The 20,890-nt window shown below is 40.7% G+C and overlaps 1 protein-coding gene and 1 long non-coding RNA gene across 5 annotated transcripts in view; one reads left to right on the forward strand and one right to left on the reverse strand.

Annotated features, from left to right (window-relative positions):
* The window catches only part of LOC132393413 (uncharacterized), a 31,845-nt gene extending 30,978 nt beyond the window's left edge, over window positions 1-867 (forward strand). The window contains exon 3 of the long non-coding RNA XR_009511865.1: window positions 576-867. This is a non-coding gene — a long non-coding RNA (uncharacterized LOC132393413). The remainder of the gene's footprint in view (window positions 1-575) is intronic.
* Window positions 1-20,890, reverse strand: part of col8a1a (collagen, type VIII, alpha 1a) — a 131,993-nt gene that overhangs the window by 34,743 nt on the left and 76,360 nt on the right. The gene's annotated exons all lie outside the window — the stretch shown is intronic.

Raw genomic sequence — 20,890 nt, forward strand, 5'->3', positions numbered from 1 at the left:
GTATTGAAAAGTTATAAGATTTGATATATGTAAAATAGCAAGTCAATGGATAGGTAGGCTCCTACAGAGGACAGCTATAATCATCACATTTTCAAATTAAATGCTAATATTCAATGTCATCAAAAAGACTAGATATTAATTGATTTACTTGCTAATAACATTTTTAAAGCAACATTTTTAGCTATTGATTAGAATAGGTTTCTAGTTTTCAGTTTATTTTTCAGAAAAATCAGGGTTTTTCATTGTAAGTAATATAAATATCAACCTCAAAATGTATTATTCTTTGAAGTTTTATTAGCAAACTGCTAAAGAATGAAACTAGCATGGAGGCTGAACAAAGCTGCTGTGAAAAGTGTAACATTTGGAAGGGGAGACCTCATTGTGAGCACTGAATGGAATGCACCGGGTTGGAGTAAAGGTTCAGTAGATTAGAAGCAAAGTTCAGAGATTTGCTGGTATAACGTTAACACTCAGCAATGCAGTGGAATGGAAGATAGGCAGCCTGCCTGAATGAGACCATTCCAACAGCTAGGTCTGAATTATTTTTCACTGGTGATCTTTCTGTGTGTTTCCAGTGCTGCAGGCTCCAACTGAGCAAATGAAGGCGCATGCATGGGTCCATCCCCCAAGCTCTCAGTAAGTTAAGGTTTTCACCAATGTCATGGAGTCACCAGAAAAACCTGTATTTCTCAGAATTCTCCAAATTACAACCAAGAGAAAATCTGCAGATGCTGGGAATCCAAGCAACATAAACAAAATGCATGGTTTCAGGAACTCAGCAGGCCAGGCAGCAGTGTACAGTCGCTGCTTCAGGCTGAGAAAAAAAGACAAAGGATAGAGTTAAAAGGTGAGGGGAGGGGAGAAAGATACAAGATGATAGATGAAACTGGGAGGGGGAGGGGTGAAGTAAGGGCTGGGAAGATGATTGGTTAAAGAGAGATAGGGCTGAAGAAGGGGAAATCTGATAGGAGCAGACAGAAGGTCATGGGGCGAGCATCAGAGGGAGGCAATGAGTAGGCAAGGAGATAAGGTGAGGGGGGTAAAGGGGATGGGGACTGGTGAAGTGGGAGGGGTCAATACTGGAAGTTCAAGAAATTGATGTTCATACCATCAGGTTGGAGGCTACCCGGAAGAAATAAAAAGGTGTTGTTCCTCCAGCCAGAGTGCGGCCTTGGATAGACATATTGGAATGGGAATGGGAAATTAAATTAAAATTGGTTGCCACTGGGAGATCCTGCTTTTAATGGGAAATGGAATTAAAATGGTAGTTTCCAACCTGACAGCATGAATATCAATTTCTTGAGCTTCCGGTGCTGTCTCCTCTCTCCTTCACCATTCCCCATCTCCTTTTCCCTTTCTCAGCTATCTCCTTGTCTGACCATTGCCTCCCTCTGGTGCTTCTCCCCCCTTTTCTTTCCTCCGTGGTCTTCTGTCCTCTCCTATCAGACTCCCCATTCTCCAGCCTGTATCTCTTTCACCAATCAACTTCCCAGCTCTTTACTTCACCCCTTCCCCTCCCGGTTCCACCTTGTGTTTCTCCCTCCACTCCACCCCCCCCCACCTTTTAACTCTACTCCTCATCTTTTTATTCCCTCCAGTCCTGCTGAAGGATCTCAGCCCAAAATGTCAACAGTACTGTTTTCCATAGATATTTCTCAAAATTACATTTTGCCACTGTGTTCCCATCTACTGATTACATTCTCATCCTTCATAAAAACAGCTTGGCCAAAGGTCTTTAGCAGGTGCTCATTATCTTATTCAAATTCCTTATGATTGATTATTGAAGTAATAGAAACAACACTATATTAAACATAACAATTGCTATTTTACCTTTTATCATGTTTGTACAATGCATCCTCTCGTAAAATTCTTTGCTTCACTTGACTATTTTATCTTCCAATAAATTAAAACAAAATAGGTATCTATCCAAATACCCTCTCCCAAAATACTCAGCAGTTGTACAAGAACAGGTGGAAAACATTTAGACTCTTAAGCTTGTTCTGCCATTTAATGAGATCATGGCTCATTCCTTTAACTTTTGTTAACAAAAATCCATCAATCACCACTTTTAAATTATAAATGGACTGTGTATCAGTACTGTTTGCATAGGAATGTTCCCAATGAAAACAATTGAATGTAGAAGTTATCCTGATATTCCGGCAAAGCAGCTGGTTTTAATTTTTTAAACCATTTTTCCATTCTAGTATGGGCCAATCAGTAAATAGGTTTATCTGTGCAAAGAGTACAAGTCACTCGTAATGTCCAGAAAACTTTGACCAGATTCATCTCAGTCCATAGGAAAGTAGCATCCATCATTGGAGATCTCCATCACTCAGGCCATGCTATTTTTTTTCCCTGATGCCTTCAGGTAGAAAGTAGCTCAGGACTCACACCACCAGCTTCAAAAACAGTGCCCCACAACCATCAGGCTCTTGAACAAAAGGGGTTAACTACACACACTTGCCCATCCACTGAGATGTTCCCACATCCAATGACCTCACTTTAAGGATTCTTTAAATTGTTATCTCATGTTCTTGTTATTTATTGATATTTGTTTCTATTTGCATTGCATAGTTTGTTGTCTTTTGTACCCTTGTAGATTTTTCATTGATCTTGTTATAGTTACTACTGTGTAGATTTACTAAGTATGCCCACAGGGTTGTATATGAAGATGTACTGTCTGTACTTTGATAATAAAATTTACTTCGATCTTTGAAATTCCAGTAAATACCTTAAACAGTGTAATTTTTTCTAAAAATGTAAAACCGAATTCACAGCTGAGAAAGTGGACTCACATCAGTCTGTTACACGCAATCATAGGAATTGCATAATGTCCATTTTGAAACTCTTGCACACATTTTCTGTTGAAGTACCACCCATCAGGAAAGGAGCAAACACAGCTTTTCCTATTCACTCTGATGCATGTTTCTCTTCTCCTGTCATATTTCATGAATGTAGTTACATTATCAACACATGTGGCTCATTTTAATCACAATAAGAAACTGGATATAAAGGTCTGTTATAAGGAAGTAACTGAACTGTTCATGAATTAAAATATGCAGCCTCCAGCATAATATAAAAGTATGCACTGTGATTTTTATTAAACCAAACATCAGCGTCAGCAGCCATATTTCGCAACTGTGGCAATATTTCATTAGCAGTTTGAGGAGATTGAGTAGGTCACAAAAGACGCTTGCAAATTTCTACAGATGTACCGTGGGGAGCATTCAAACTGAAAGAGGGGAGATTTGACAGAGCTATACAAAATTAGGAAGGGCATGGACAGAGTAAATGCAGCCAGGCTTTCTTTCCCTGAGGCTGGGTGAGACTAGAACTAGAGGTTATGGGTTAAGGGTGAAAAGTGAAATGTTTAAGGGGAACATGGGGGAACTTCTTCCCTCAAAGCATGGGGAGTGTGGAACAAGCAGAAATGGTGGATTTCACCATTGAAGAGAAATTTGGATTGGTACATGGGTGGGAGGAGGATAGAGGGCTATGGCGTGGGTATCTTATGTATGTGAGGACTTGACCAACACCACTGTTGCAGCATGCAGTAATGGAGTTTACACATCTCCTGGATGCCAACGCACATCTTGGCCACTGCCTCCCAGTGTTTTAAATACTAAACCAAAAGAAAATAGGTTTCCTCTTCAGAAAAGGGAAAATCTTTCAATGAAATTCAAAGGATAACCTCAAAATTTACTTTTATCGTTTGGAACAGCTTTCACATTTGATGAAGGGTGTCGGCCCGAAACGTCGACAGTCCTTCTCCCTATAGATGCTGCCTGGCCTGCTGTGTTCCACCAGCATTTTGTGTGTGTTTCTTCGCATTTGAGAGCTGGTATTTGTGGACTGTTGTAATTTTTAACTGAACAAAAGGAAAAAATGGAGGGGTAGGTACATAAACCTATCACTAAATCATAGAAAAATGAAGCAATGAAGAAGTTCAATTGGATATTTATACCCGTGCTAGCACTTTCAAACAGCGAATCAATTGAACCTACTCTTCCACTCTTTCAAAACTGCCTGGTATGTTTTTCCCTCTATTTCTCCAATATTTTTTAATCTAATTTTTGTTACTGTGTCCAGTACATTGTAAGGAGACAATATGATCTTGTCCAACATCCTGTACAAATTGTTGAGATGCAAGTCCGGAGGTTTCACACTCTACGGTTTCAAGTGAGGATCTGTGCAGTGGCAAGATCTTTTACTTTTCTCTGTAGTCCCAGCAGAGGTGACAGTCAGGACAGCTGTATGCTCCTCCTGGAGAATATGGGAGATCACAGAAACTTAGAGTCACTGGTGACTGCAGGTCCCAACTGGGCAGCTGGAGATGCAGTTGGATTTGTTCAGGAGCATCTGTGATGCTGAATGCATCACAGGCAAGAACTTTAGTGTGACTACCTCACTGAAGGAGCAGGCATGATGTCATCTGGTGACCATTAGAAATGGTCGCAGAGGAAGACTGGCAGTGCAAGATTCTTGTGTCCATTACTATCAGTAATAAGCATATCATTTTGGATGTTGTTGGGGTGAATGTTTAAGTGGATTGCCATAGTCTTTTTCCAGTAGGAGTGGAGTCTATAACTAGAGGGCATAGGTTTAAGGTGAGAGAGAAAAAGCTATAAAGAGGGCCTGAGAATCGCAATTTTCACACAGAAGGTGGTGGGTAGATCTATTGAACAAGCTGTCAGAAGAAGTGGTAGAGGCAAGGGTGAATACAATATTTAAAAGACATTTGGATAGGTACAAGTTGAAGAGGGATTTGGGTCAAATGTCGGGAAATTGGATTGGCTGAAGGAGGCATCTTGATCAGCATAGAGGGCTGTGCTGAACTGCCTGCTTCACTGCTGTAAAACTCCGTCTAGACAATCCATGACATTGTCTTATTTGACTGATCGTTTGGTCACTCCACCCAACTATTGCTTCTTGGCTTAAATACCAGGTTATCTTGTGAAACAACTTGGAATTGGAATAAACAGGATATGATCAAGCTTCAGTGCTTAATTATTAGTTTGTTCACCTTTTACATTGGAGGCATGGGTTTTAATCTAATTAATTCTGCTGTTATTCTTCAATGATATATAACCATAGAACATTACAGCACAGAAACAGGCCTTTTGGCCCTTCCTGGCTGAGCCAAACCATTTTTCTGCCTAGTTCTACTGACCTGCACCTGGACAATATCCCTCCATACCCCTCTCATCCATGTACCTGTCCAGGTTTTTCTTAAAAGTTAAAAGTGAACCTGCATTTACCACTTCATCTGGCAGCTCATTCCCACCACTCCCTGTGTGAAGAAGCCCCCCGCTAATGTTCCCTTTAAACTTTTCCCCCTTCACCCTTAACCCATGTCCTCTGGTTTTTTTTCCTCCCCTAGCCTCAGTGGAAAAAGCCTGCTTGCATTCATTCTATCTATACCCATCATAATTTTATATACCTCTAACAAATCTCCCCTCATTCTTCTACACTCCAGGGAATAAAGTCCGAACCTATTCAACTTTTCTCTGTAACTCAGTTTCTCAAGTCCCGGCAACATCCTTGTAAACTTTCTCTGCACTCTTTCAACCTTATTAATATCCTTCCTGTAATTCAGTGACCAAAACTGCACACAATACTCCAAATTCAGCCTCACCAATGCCTTATACAACCTCACCATAACATTCCAACTCTTATACTCAATACTTTGATTTATAAAGACCAATGTACCAAAAGCTCTCTTTATGACCCTACTTACCTGTGACACCACGTTTAGGGAATTTTGCATCTGTATTCCCAGATCCCTCTGTTCTACTGCACTCCACGGTGCCCTACCATTTACCTTGTATGTTCTACCCTAGTTTGTCCTTCCAAAGTGCAACACCTTACACTTGTCTGTATTAAACTCCATCTGCCATTTTTTAGCCCATTTTTCCAGCTGGTCCAAACCCTTCTGCAAGCTTTGAAAACCTTCTTCACTGTCCACTACGCCTCCAATCTTTGTATCATCAGCAAATTTGCTGATCCAATTTACCACACTATTATCCAGATCATTGATATAGATGAGAAATAACAATGGACCCAGCACTGATCTCTGTGGCACACCACTGGTCACAGGCCTCCACTCAGAGACACAGAGAACCACTCTCTGACTTCTCCCATTGAGCCAATGTCTAATCCAATTTACCACCTCACCATGTATACCTAGCGACTGAATCTTCCTAACTAACCTCCCAAGCGGGACCTCGTCAAGGCCTTGCTGAAGTCCATGTAGACAGCATCCACTGCCTTCGCTTCATCCACTTTCCTTGTAACCTCCTCAAAAAACTCTAATAGATTTGTTAAACATGACCTACCATGCACAAAGCCATGTTGACTCTCCCTAATAAGTCCCTGTCTATCTAAGTACTTGTACAAACGTAGATCCTATCTCTTAGTACTCCTTCCAATAATTTACCTATTACTGATGTCAAATATACCGGCCTATAATTTCCTGGATTACTCGTAGAGGCTTTTTTAAACAACAGAGCAACATGAGCTATCCTCCAATCCTCCGGCACCTCACCCGTAGATACCGACATTTCAAATATATCTGCCAGGGCCCCTGCAATTTTAACACTAGTCTCCTTTAAGGTCCGAGGGAGTACCCTGTCAGGTCCTGGGTATTTATCTACTCTGATTTGCCTCAAGATAGCATGCACCTCCTCCTCTTCAATCTGTATAGGGTTCCATGACCTCACTACTTGTTTGCCTTATTTCCACTGACCTCATGCCAGTTTCCTTAGTAAATACAGATGCAAAAAAAAACATTTAAGATCTCCCCCATTTCTTTTGGTTCCATACATAGCCGATCACTCTGATCTTCAAGAGGACCAACTTTATCCCTTACTATCCTTTTGTTCTTAATATACCTGCAGAAGCTCTTTGGTTTATCCTTCACCTTGACTGCCAAAGCTACTTCATGTCTTCTTTTAGCCCTCCTGATTTCTTTAAGTATTTTTTTGCACTTTTTATACTCCTCAAGTACCCTATTTGTTCCCTGTTTCCGATATATGTCATACATCTCTCACTTCTTCTTTATCAGAGTTCCAATATCTGTAGAGAACCAAGGTTCCTTATTCCTGTTAACTTTGCCTTTAACCCTGACAGGAACATACAAACTCTGCACTCTCAAAATTTCTCCTTTGAAGGCCTCCACTTACCAATGACATCCTTGCCAGAGAACAACCTGTCCCAATCCATGCTTTTTAGATCCTTTCTCATTTCTTCAAATTTTGCTTTTTCCAGTTTAGAACCTCAACCCGAGGACCAGATCTTCCTTTATCCATGATCAAGTTGAAACTAATGGTGTTATAATCACTGGAACCAATGTGTTCCCCTACACACACTTCCATCACCTGTCCTAACTCACTTCCTAATAGGAGATCTAATATTGCATCCTCTCTAGTCAGTACCTCTATATATTGATTTAGAAAACTTTCCTGAACACATTTTACAAACTCTAACCCGTCTAGACCTTTAACAGTATGGGAGTCCCAATCAATACGTGGAAATTTAAAATCCCTGCTATTACAACTTTATGTTTCCTGCACATATAATCCAATTCTGAATTTTAAGAAGTCTTTTCCTATCTAAAACTATTCAGTTCAGAATCTAACATAATTTTAAAAAGTGAAATTTTGTGTTGACATACAACTTCAATCAAAAAAAATAACAAAAATATTCCCAAGACCATAACAGTGAAAAAATACACATCATTCTATTTTCATTGGTATTATAAGACTATGATGAACTGATATGTCCATCAAGATGGAGGTTATATAAATAAAATCACCTACCTTGGATAAAATGCAATATCATGACAGAATTTGTCCTCCCTACAAAAATATCCAGATTGCTATGGAGTACTAAGGATTGCTATGGAACCATCTCACATCAAAGCCAATCCTTCCTGATAGCAGAGTTAACTATAAGAACAGTTCAAACTAACAGATATCAAAAAATAGATAAATAAGTGAAAGGAAAACTTATAGCAGCAATCTTGATTGTAGACATATAAACAAGCTGGAGGAACTCAGCAGGTCGGGCAGCATCCATTGAAATTAGCAGTCAATGTTTTGGGCCAAGAGCCTTCGTCAGGACTTTCATCAGGACCCTCCATCCTGACGAAGGGTCTTGGCCCAAAACGTTGACTGCTCATTTCAACGGATGCTGCCCGACCTGCTGAGTCCATCCAGCTTGTTTGTGCATGTTGATTTGACCACAGGATCTGCAGCATACTTTGTGTTATCTAGACTGTACAGATAACTCTGCAAATGAAGGTGTCTTGTGGTTAGTGGTAAATTCTAATATTAGGCAACCATGACTAAGAAGGGAAGTCAAAGAGAGGGCATATAATAGAGCAGAAACTAGTGGGAAATTAGAGGTTTGGGAAGCTTTTAAAACCAACAGAAGGCAACTAAAAATGTTATTAAGGAGGAAAAGATGGAATACAAAGGTAGGCTAACCAAAAATATTAAAGCTGATACCAGAAGTTTCTTCAGATATATTAAGTGTAAAAGAAAGATTACAGTGGATATTGGATCACTGGAAAACAACACTGGAGGGGTAGTAATGGGGGAGAAGGAAATGACAGATGATCTGAATAAGAATTTTGCATCAATCTTGGGGCATGAAGTGTGTGAAGTTACCATTTCTGCAGAGAAGGGTCTTGGGAAGCTGAAAGGTCTGAAAGTAGTTAAGTCAGCTGGACCAGATTTTGTACACCCCAGGGTTCTGAAAAGGATGGCTGAAGAAACTGTGGAGGCATTAGTAATGATCTTTCACGAATCACTAGATTCTGGAATGGGTCTGGAAGGCTGGAAAATTGCAAATGTCACTCCACGCTTCAAGAAGAGAGAGAGGCGAAAGAAAAGAAACTATAGGCCAGCTAGTGTGAGCTCACTGGTTGGGAAGATGTTGCAGTCGATTATTAAGGAAGAGGTCTCAGGGTACTTGGAGCCACATGATAAGATAGGCCATAGTCGGCACGGTTTCCTCAAGGGAACATCTTGTCTGACAAATCAGTTGGGATTCTTTGAAGAAATAACAAGCAGGATAGACCAAGGTGAATTGGATTTTAAGAAGGCCTTTAACGAGGTGCCACAGATGAGACTGCTTAACAAGCTACGACCCCATGGTATTACAGGGAAGATTCTAGTATGGATAAAGCAGTAGCTGATTGGCAGCTGGCAAAGTGTGGGAATAAAGGAACCTTTTTCGGTTGGCTGCCAGTGACAAGTGGTGCTCTGTTTAGGACCTATTCTTTTTAAATGTCAATGATTTGGGTGGTGGAATTGATGATTGTTTTGTTACACAGTTTGTAGATGATATGAAGGGGTAGGTAGTGTTGAAGAACTGGAGGAGCCACAGAATGACTTAGACAGATTAGGAGAATGGGCAATGAAGTGGCAGTTGGAATACAGTGTCAGGAAGTGTAAGGTCATGCACTGTTAGAAGGAATGAAAGGGTAGACTATTTTCTAAATGAGAAAACATACAAAAATCTGAGGCACAAAGGAACCTGGAATTTCTTGTGTAGGGTTCCCAGAAGGTTAATTTGCAGGATGAATCTATGGTGAGGAAGCCTCAGAATAGAGGGGTGACATTTAGGAAAGAGATGAGGAGGAATTTCTTTAGCTAGAATGCACTGAATCTGTGGAATTCTTTGCCACAGGAAGCTGTGGAGGCCAAGCCTTTATGTATATTTAAGGCAAAGGTTGATAGATTCTTGATTGATCATAGCACGCAGGAGATTGGGGCTGAGATGAAAATTGGATCAGCCATGATGAAAATGGCCATTGATGGGCCACATGTTCTAATTTGGCTCCTGTATCTTATGGTTGTATAACTTTATGTTATCCTCTTGAGCATCTTATGTTATCCTAACTAGATACTGCTGATTGGAACGAACAGCCAAAATCATCTCATAAAGATAAATCTGAGCCAAGAATACAGGTTCGATTCAATCATTCACAATCACTTGTAAAACTTCCATGTCCAAAAACAATACTTAAAAAGGCAAACAGTGTTCCTGAATGCTCTTGGACATTGGATAAAGCTATGGCTCACTAACAGATAGCTGTGTAACCATGAACACTCACTGTCATCAAAAGCACATGCCTTGTTTTCTATTGCATTGATTTGTTGGAAGGATAATTTGTTGAGCTGGAGCTTTTACAAATTGGACGTTTCTCAAATTCTGACACAGCAGTATTCTGCTCCACGCAACATTTTTGCCCAAATAAGCTTTCACCAATCAAGACAATGCACACTGATCTTTAGCTTTAAGTTCCATCTCAACATCTCCTAATAGAATAAATTATTGATTTGTGCAAGCTGCTGCAATCCACCAGCTCTTTGCCCCATTTCTTCTGTAGAAGGAAAGATGAAAATGAATTTATCGGTGGATTATGAAATCTCAATCACCAGATCATTAGTTTATGGTGAGACAAGACTAGATGGGATCTATGCAAGGTGTGTTACCATAACACAATGTAATTGAATCACAATCCCCGGTACAACTTTGTAAAACTATGATTAGGGCAGAGCTGAAGAACTGTCTGTCATTCTAGTCACCACACTATACAAAGGCCATGATTGCACTGGGGAGGGTACACAGGAGATCTACTGCAAGTGGAACATTTCAGTAATGAGGCAAGTTTGGATGGGAGGTTGAGGGGAGGATCTGATGAAGGCATCTAATATTCCAAGAAGCAAAGATAGGGTTGAAAGTAGAAACATTTTCACCATGGCTAAGCTAGGTGGTATGGGTTTAAGGTGAGGAGTAAGAATTACAGAGGGGAACAGAAGATGATTCTTTTCCCCTCCAGAGATGGTGAAACCTGGAGTATGAGGTTGGTACAGACAGGTACTCCCACGACTTAAAGAAATATTGGTATGAGTGCTTGAATCACCAAGGCAGTGGGGGTGAGTAGAATCAGCAAAGATGGGGACTTGTTGATCAGTGTAGGCATGGTGGGCTGAAGGGGCCATTTCATGCTTTATAACGATATCTCCAATATGCTAGAAGGAATGAGGGAGTCATAGTCAGCTGATGTTAAATGTGTAGAGTCTTCCACTGAATGCAAAGTGGATAACACTAAAAAGTGGTAAAGATCACATTAGGAGACGCACTTACAAGTCTATCTCCCTTTGTCCCCTATTGCACCACTCCAAGTTGCTCTGATTAAGATACTCTTTTAAATGTGAGATCCCTTTCAAAGACGACTTTTATCTTAAATGATTTTATTACCTCCAAGACATTGATTTTATGTTCTTGACTGAGACCGGGTTAACGCCAAAAGAATACACATGGTTAACCAAACAGTCCTCCCTCGCCTTGACAGTTGCAGAGCGGGCTTGCCTCCATGTACAAAAAGCATATTTAGGTGCAATCTACTGTCTGTCAACAATTTTTTGAGATTTGAGGTAAACGTGTTTAAAATTTGTGGTACTCTGCTTTATTATTTATTGCCCTCGTAAGTCCAATGCCTGAATTCGTATCCTCTATATTGAACTATGACAGGATTCTCAACTCTGCTGATTGCAATATTCATATCAATGATCTCTCAAATGCAAACCCTATAGCAGTTGAGTTCATAAATTTACTTGACAACCTAGATCTTACTTCAGCATGTCACTGAGTTTACCCATCAACTTGGAAAGACACTTGATTAAATAATGATGAAAGGATTAAAAATTATTAAAGCAACACACACTGTAATATTGTCATGGAAAAACTAGGCTCATTTAATGCTGCTATATGCTCTGCAAAAAGAGCCCATTTTCCCAAGATTTTTACTGAGGGCAGTGGTGAGTAAAGCATATTGTTCTCAACTATAAACCAACTGTTCAACCCTGTCCCACCTATAAGGTCTTCAGTCAAGCATCTGCCACAAAATATGAGGAATTCACAATATTTTTATTATAATTTCTTCTGTTAGGGAGAGCAGCATCAAGAAACTTTTTTTAAACTGTAATTTATTTTGTGGTCTTGGTTCCAGGCAGGATACCAACAAATGAGTAGAGAAATGCTATCAGACAGAGACATATTAATAATATTTAACAAACCAAGAGAAAATATGCAGATGCTGGAAATCCAAGCAACACACAAAATGCTGGAGGAACTCAGCAGGTCAGGCAGCATCTATGGGGGAGAAAAAAAACATACAGTTGATGTTTTGGGCCAAGACCCTTCGGAAGGACTGGAGTCTTTTCCATAGAGCTACAGATACTGGTAACCTGTATAGACAACCTCTTAAAAAGACAATACCATGTCAAACTTTACATGCATTTCTATATAAGTTTGTTGCAAAGAGTAAACTATCTACTTGCTGTCTCAACTCTGTCCCTACCACACTTTTAAAAGACTCTTTTAATAGGGTTTTCAATTCTGTTAGGAAAATAATTAACATATTCCCCGAAAGCTCCCTACTTCAAAAAGTCAAATCTTAATAGTCAGGTACTAGCTAACTGCAGGTCCTCATTAAATCATCCCTTCTGGCACAAGATTCTTGAGAAAGCAATTTTCAAGCAACCCAACAACTTTCTGAATGAGTACAGTATTTGAGAGAAGTTTCAGAGCAAACCACAACATGGCAATGCCTTGCCAAATATGTCAGTGACCTTAAGGCTCAGCGCTGATGCTGACAGAGATTCAGTTCTAAGTCTACTACATCTAAGAGCTGCCTTTGACACAATTGACAACATTCTGCTTGATCGCCTTGAGGACTGGGTTGGCCTCTCTGCTAGTGTGCTGAATTGGTTTTGTTCGTACAGTGTATCCTAGAGAGATATTTTCTTTGTCTGTCTTGCAGACCCATTTTCTAAGAGATGCAGTACAATGTACCTTTTGGTGTTGCTCGGGAAGCTAACTTGTCCCACTACATTCTCCCCTTAGGAGACAACATCAGAGAGTATAAATTTGATTTCCACCATTATGCAGATGACACACAATTGTATATCACAGTCGAGCCTGATGATGTTAACAATCTTTCTTCTCTGACTTCCAGTATGGCTGCAATAAAGAAATAGATGAGCAATCATTTCCCAAAGCCACTGTAAGTAAGATGAAACTGGTCCCAAAGTCAAAAGAGATAAACTTCTTGAATGCAACACGAGTGAATCTGCAGATGCTGGAAATAAAAAAAACCAAAATGCTGGCAGAACTCAGCAGGCGGTATGGGAGGAGGTAGTGACGATGGAGCAATACCTTATCTCCCGCCTAGGTAGCCTCCTACCTGCCGGCATGAACATCCAACTCACTGACCTCCGTTGATACACCTGCCCCCCCTTACCCCATCCCTATCTATAATTTTAGTTGGGTTCTCTTTCTCTCTCTTTCCCCCCATCACTATAATCTCCCCCCAGCCCTACCTTTCTTTCTCTTTTATTTCCCATAATTCTCCACCTTTCCCCCTAGCCCATTTCCCTTCAGCCTATCACTTCCCAGCTCTCTACCCTCCCCCCACTTCTTATCCCCCCTCGACCATCCCATGTTACTTCACTCCTGATGAAGGGTTTCGGCCTGAAACGTCGTCACTACCTCCTCCCACAGATGCTGTCTGGCCTGCTGAGTTCTGCCAGCATTTTGTGTTTTTATAAACTTCTTGAATGGCTGGTCCCAAAGACAAAAGAGATAAATTTCTTGATAAACTTGGGAACTTAGCTCTCCTTATAAAATCTGAAGCAACTGGCCTTGATTCAGATTTGAATTTTAAATTCCAGATAATGAAAGTGACCAAAGCAGCATTTCTACACTGAAAAAAATATTGCAAAGGCACATCCATTTCTGTCAGGTAATGAAGCTGAAAAATATAATTCACACCTTTTTAATGGATGAGACTATGTATCTGCAATTCACTTTTTTTTAAACTGGCCTTCCAAAGCAATCTATTGACAAACTTCAACTCAATCAGAATGCTGCTGCTGGGCCTTTAACCAAAATCAGGATGAGGGAGCATATCACTCCCATAATAGTTACCTACCCTTCATTGCTTCCTGTATCTTTTAGGATTGATCTTTATGTTATCTTACTTGTTTTTAAAGCACTTAATGGTCTGAGATTGGAGTACAGTAAATCACACAATTGTTTTTGGTTTATGCTCCTGTTCAAGCTCTCAAGTCTTCTCCTGCTGGTTTCTTAAATTTTTACTAATTCCCTCAAAAGATAATTGGCAGATCAGCTTTTTTTGAACTAAGCTCCTATACTGTGGAATTTAATATCTAAAACTGCAAGGGATGCAGACTCAGTTGACACTTTCAAACAATACACACAAAGTACTAGAGTAACTCAGCAGGCCAGCAAGCATCTATGGAAAAGAATAAACAGTCGACATTTCGGGTTGAGACCCTTCATCAGGACTCCTGCTGAAGAGTCTTGGTGCGAAATGTCAACTGTACTCTTTTCCATAGATGCTGCCTGGCCTGCTGAGTTTTCTGGCGGTCTATGTATGTTGCTCTGATTTCCAGCATTTGCAGATTTTCTTGTGTTTGTGAACAGAAACTTAATATGTTCCTCTTTCATGCCCTTGAATACATTTGTACTGTTCACCTCAACTGTTCCTTGCGGTAGTTATTAATGATAAAAGGTAATATGATTATACAAAACAGATGTCTTTTCACAACATTGAACTTTTTCCAACAGTTGAGACAATGCTGGCTTCCCATCATCTTTGCAGAATCCAGTTGTTCTGGTGCACTGTTCCAACTATCTCAACTGCAGACAATCCCTCCAATAACCAAAGCAAAGCTCCAACAAACAAAATAGAAATGCAAAGACATCATTTACTTCTTCAGTTGTGTAAATATTAAACTCTGTTGTTGCATCCCCAAAAACAAGTATATTTAAACTTGGCTGTTGAGGTATATTGTTCAGAAAATTTCTTGATATTGATAGATTAAGATTTCTAAAAATATGCGGAAATAATCTTGAACCAGTGTACTCTTTGTCTGAGGATGAGATCAGATTGAACTGAGCCATGAAGTTATTAATACCTTAACAAAATTTTAGAGCATGATTTCAAACTTACCAGGTTCCTGCCTGAACTGAAGATCCTGCCTCACAAGGATATGTTGATCAACCTAAGGCCTTTCTCTTTGGAGTAGAGTAGGGTGTAAGGTGTCTTGATAGGGGTGTATAAGATGATGAGAGGCATAGATCAAGTGGACAGCCAGAGATATTTCCGAGGTTTGGGGGTGGGGTGGGGTTAATATGAGGAGCAGGAGTTTAAGGTGATTGAACGGAAGTATGGGAAGGGATGGGTTGTTGTCTAAGTCAAGTTTCTTTTAAACAGAGTATGGTGAATGCATAGAACTCACTGCCGGGGTAGTGGTAGAGCCAGATATATTAGGGACACTTAAGAAACTCTTACATAGGCACACGGTGTGGTGAACTATGTGCCTGTCGGGACACGCCCCTGCTGACTGCTCCTGTGGCTCCTCCCACAGGCCCCTGTATAAAGGAGACCTGCGGCCTGACGCTCGGCCTCAGTCTCCAGGACCTTGTATGATAGACACTCACTCCTGGTTCCTTCTTCCAGTCAATAAAAGCCGATATCTCGCCTACGTCTCAGTGTGAGTTATTGATGGTGCATCACACGGGAGATAGAAAAATGGAAGGCTATGTAGGAGGAAAAGGTCAGGAAAATCATGGAGCAGGTTAAAAGGTCAGCACAACATCATGGCCAAAGGGCTTGTACTGCGCTGTAATGTTCTGTTATGTCTATCTGATATCTTTACATGGATAATTAAAAACTGATCAAGCAGTTGTATTTGAATGCACTAATAGTTTGCATGCTCTCACTGCAATTTCAAGGCTTAGAAACATAGAAAACCTACAGCACAATACAGGCCCTTTGGCCCACAATGCTGGGCCAAACATGTATTTACTTAAGAAATTACCTAGGGTTACCCGTATCCATCTCTTTCTCTAAACTCCATGTACCTATTCAGGAGTCTCTTAAATTATCCCACCATATCTGCCTCCACCACTGTTGCCGGCAGCCCATTCCACGCACTCACCACTCTCTGCATAAAAAAACTTACCCCTGACATCTCCTCTGTACCTAATTCCAAGCACCTTAAAACTGTGCCCCCTCGTGCTAGCCATTTTAGTCTTAGGAAAAAGCTTCCATCTATCCACATGATCAATGCCTCTCATCATCTTATACACCTCTATCAGGTCACCTCTCATCCTTTGTTGCTCCAAGGAGAAAAGGCCAGGTTCACTCAACCTATTCTCATAAGGCATGCTCCCCAATCCAGGCAACATCCTTGTAAATCTCCTCTGCACATTCTTCCACATTCTTCCTATAGTGAGGTGACCAGAACTGAGCACAGTACTCCAAGTGGGGTCTGACCAGAGTCCTATAAAGCTGTAACATTACCTCTTGGCTCCTAAACTCAATCCCATGGTTAATCAAGGCCAAGTCAACCTGTGCAGCAGCTTTGAGTGTCATATGGACTCGGACCCAAGATCCGTCTGATCCTCCACGCTGTCAAGAGTCTTACCATTAATACCATATTCTGCCATCGTATTTGACCTACCAAAATGAACCACCTCACACTTAACTGGGTTGAGCTCCATCTGCCATTTCTCAGCCCAGTTTTGGACTGCAGTAACCTCTCACAGCCCTCCACACTATCCACAACACCCTAACCTTTGTGTCATCAGCAAATTTACTAACCCATCCACTTCCTCATCCAGGTCATTTATAAAAAATCACAAAGAGAACAGATCCCTGAGGCACGCCACTGGTCACTGACCTCTATGCAGCATATGACCCGTCTACAACCACTCTTTGCTTTATGGATCCAGAACTGGCTTGTCCACAGAAGGCAATATCCCCTTGGATCCCATGCCCTCCTTACTTTCTCAATAAGCCTTGCATGGGGTACCTTATCAAATGTCTTGTTAAAATCCATATACACTACATCTACTGCTCTACTTTCATCAATGTGTTTAGTCACATCCTCAAATATTTCAATCAGGCTTGTAAGGCACAACCTGCCTTTGACAAAACCATGCTGATTATTTCTAATCATATTATACCTCTCCAAATGTTCATAAATCCTGCCCCTCAGGATCTTCTCCATCAACTTACCAACCACTGAAGTAAGACTCACTGGTCTATAATTTCCTGAGCTATCTCTACTCCCTTTCTTGAATAAGGGAACAACATCTGCAATCCTCCAGAATCTCTCCCATCCCCACTGAAGATCCAAAGATCATTGCCAGAGACTCAACAATCTCCTCCCTCGCCTCCTACAGTAGACTGTGGTATATCTCATCCATTCCCAGAGACTTATCCAACTTGATGCTTTCCAAAAGCTCCAGCTTTTTTTCCTTAATATCTACATGCTCAAGCATATCAGTCTGCTGTAAGTCATCCCTACAATCACCAAGATCCTTTTCTGTAGTGAATACTGAAGCAAAGTATTCATTAAGTACCTCCGCTATTTCCTCCAGTTCCATACTCACTTTTCCACTGTCACACTTGATTGGTCCTATTCTCTCACATCTTATCCTCTTGCTCTTCACATCCTTGTAGAATGCCTTGGGGTTTTCCTTAATCCTGTCCGCCAAGGCCTTCTCATGTCCCCTTCTGGCTCTCCTAATTTCATTCTTAAACTCCTTCCTGCTAGCCTTATAATCTTCTAGATCTCTATCATTAACTAGTTTTTTGAACCTTTCATGAGCTTTTCTTTTCTTCTTGACTAGATTTTCAACAGCCTTTGTGCACCATGGTTCCTGTACCCTACCATCCTTTCCCTGTCTCATTGGAACATACTTATGCAGAATGCCACCCAAATATCCCTTGAACATTTGCCACATTCCAGCCGTACATTTCCCTGAGGACATCTGTTCCCAATTTATGCTTCCAAGTTCCTGCCTGATAACCTCATATTTCCTTAGTCCAATTAAACGCTTTCCTAACTTGTCTGTTCCTATCCCTCTCCAGTGCTGAGGTACATTGATGCTTATACCTTGACGTTACAGAAAACCTACAGTATTAGCCATCTGCACTCTAATATTTTAGTGCAAATTCTCTGCCCTTCCCTACTGTGAATTTATTCTCTGTTAGTGGATACGACACCCATGAAGACCAAACAAGAACTATTTGCATTTATAGTCACTTAATTGTAAAATGCTAAAGCAAATGTACTTGAATACATTAAAATACATTTTAATTAAATATAGAAGGGGAATTCATGTAGATGTATTTTAATTTTTAGTATAAAAAGCAGTGGCAAACACATTTCCACCTGTTTACCTCACTGTAATTTTATGGGATCAACCACATGAGAAAGTAATTTTTTTTGAAATTGAAATATAGTTTTAATTCTTTAAAAAAATTACTAATTTGGACAAAATAAGACAGCTGTGCTAGACAATATGCATTTGTACAGGGCTTCTGCAAAATAAGGCCTAATTTAGTGTTTTCACATAATGAGGAGAACAAAAAAAGATAGTGGTCTCAAATTTTACTTGCTGATTTACTGCTCCAGCAATGTTGGTGATCTGGCATTTGTCTGAATGAGATGGAGGCTTCATTTAATCTACGATTTAACTCACGGAATCAGGAATATAGGAACCTGGATGTAGGTCCTTTGGCTCAACAAGACCATGCTGACCTTCAAGCATCATTTTGCACTAATCCTAGTTTTGCTTCCCTCCCTCCCCACAACCTTCCTATAATCTACCAGTTGTCTACAGGTCAATTTACAACTGCCTTTGCAAATTACATGCCAATATACAGTGGTCCTAAGAATGTAATATTACTTGGTGAGGTAAGGGTGGCATCTCGGCCATTTGAAGATTTTTTCCCCCTGTAAGCTCTGACCTGTCCTTCAACAACAAGAAGCAATATGGAGCATTCAGTACCTCCTGGATCTTTTCAGAACAACACCTCCCTTTCTTCACTGATAGCTAAAACCATTCTTATGACGATATATAGATAGGTGTTGATCAAGAGTTGAAAGTATCAAAACTCAGTGATTCTGGACTAATCTGGCTTCCTGCTTTCATCAAGTCCAAATCTACACTGGGTTAATATATGTAACATACTTAAATGAATGGATATTAAGTTGAGATTCTAACCAGAGAAACAGAAGACTTAAATACAAACATTGCTCTGATTCCCTTACAGGACTGGAGACCATTTGATCCATACAATTCCTGTTGGTTCTCAAAGCAAGTCCATCCATCCCAACCTTCCTCTAGTTTCACTGGTCCCCATTCTCCCTGACAATATGTTAGAAAGCTGAACTGAAATATTGTCTTACACAAACCAGAAGGCAAACAGATTAAAATACATTTGTATTGCAATTCAAGTAATGTTTGATATTAATGGCTGTAGAATTTTAACAAATAAAATCTTATATCCTGAAACAAAACATAACAAAGAGCAGAAGACTAAAAGAGGCCGACAAATTCTAATATGCAACAAATTACCTTAGCAAAATTTTGTCAAAGGCCAGATCATTGATCGCAGTACTGAGCTTCAAGATTCTCTATCTAGACCCTCTGTGCTCATTGTGAGATCATTTACACAGAGGCCTCAAGACAGACCTAGTGATGTCAAAATTCATTTGAACATAGAACTTAGAACATAGAACATTACAGCACATTACAGGCCCTTCAGCCCACAATGTTGTGCCGACCCTCAAACCCTGCCTCCCATATAACCCCCCACTTTAAGTTCTTCCATATACTTATCTAGTAGTCGCTTAAATTTCACGAGTGTATCTGCCTCCACCACTGACTCAGGCAGTGCATTCCACGCACCAACCATTCTCTGAGTGAAAAACCTTCCTCTAATATCCCCCTTGAACATCCCTCCCCTCACCTTAGAGCCATGTCCTCTTGTACTGAGCAGTGGTGCCCTGGGGAAGAGGCGCTGGCTGTCCACCCTATTCCTCTTAATATCTTGTAGACCTCTATGATGTCTCCTCTTTCTCTCCAAAGAGTAAAGCCCTAGCTCCCTTAATCTCTGATCATAATCCATACTCTCTAAACCAGGCAGCATCCTGGTAAATCTCCTCTGTACCCTTTCCAATGCTTCCACATCCTTCATATAATGAGGCGACCAGAACTGGACACAGTACTCCAAGTGTGGCCTAACTAGAGTTTTATAGAGCTGCATCATTACATCGCATCTCTTAAACTCTATCCCTCGACTTATGAAAGCTAACACCCCATAAGCTTTCTTAACTACCCTATTTACCTGTGAGGCAACTTTCAGGGATCTGTGGACATGTACCTCCAGATCCCTCTACTCCTCCACACTACCAAGTATCCTGCCATTTACTTTGAACTCTGCCTTGGAGTTTGTCCTTCCAAAGTGTACCACCTCACACTTCTCTGGGTTGAACTCCATCTGCCACTTCTCAGCCCACTTCTGCATCCTCTCAATGTCTCTCTGCAATCTTTGACAATCCTCTACACTATCTACAACACCACCCACCTTTGTGTCATCTGCAAACTTGCCAACCCACCCTTCTACCCCTACATCCAGGTCATTAATAAAAATCACAAAAAGTAGAGGTCCCAGAACAGATCCTTGTGGGACACCACTAGTCACAACCCTCGAACCTGAATGTACTCCCTCCACACAACCCTCTGCCTTTTGCAGGCAAGCCAATTCTGAATCCACCTGGCCAAACTTCCCTGGATCCCATGCCTTCTGTCTTTCTGAATAAGCCTACTGTGTGGAACCTTGTCAAATGCCTTGCTAAAATCCATGTAGATCACATCCAATGCACTACTCTCATCTATATGCCTGGTCTTCTGCTCAAAGAACTCTATCAGGCTTGTTAGGCACGATCTGCCCTTTACAAAGCCATGCTGACTGTCCCTGATCAGACTGTGA

The sequence above is a fragment of the Hypanus sabinus genome, chromosome 4 (assembly GCF_030144855.1).
Source record: "Hypanus sabinus isolate sHypSab1 chromosome 4, sHypSab1.hap1, whole genome shotgun sequence".
NCBI lineage: Eukaryota > Metazoa > Chordata > Chondrichthyes > Myliobatiformes > Dasyatidae > Hypanus > Hypanus sabinus.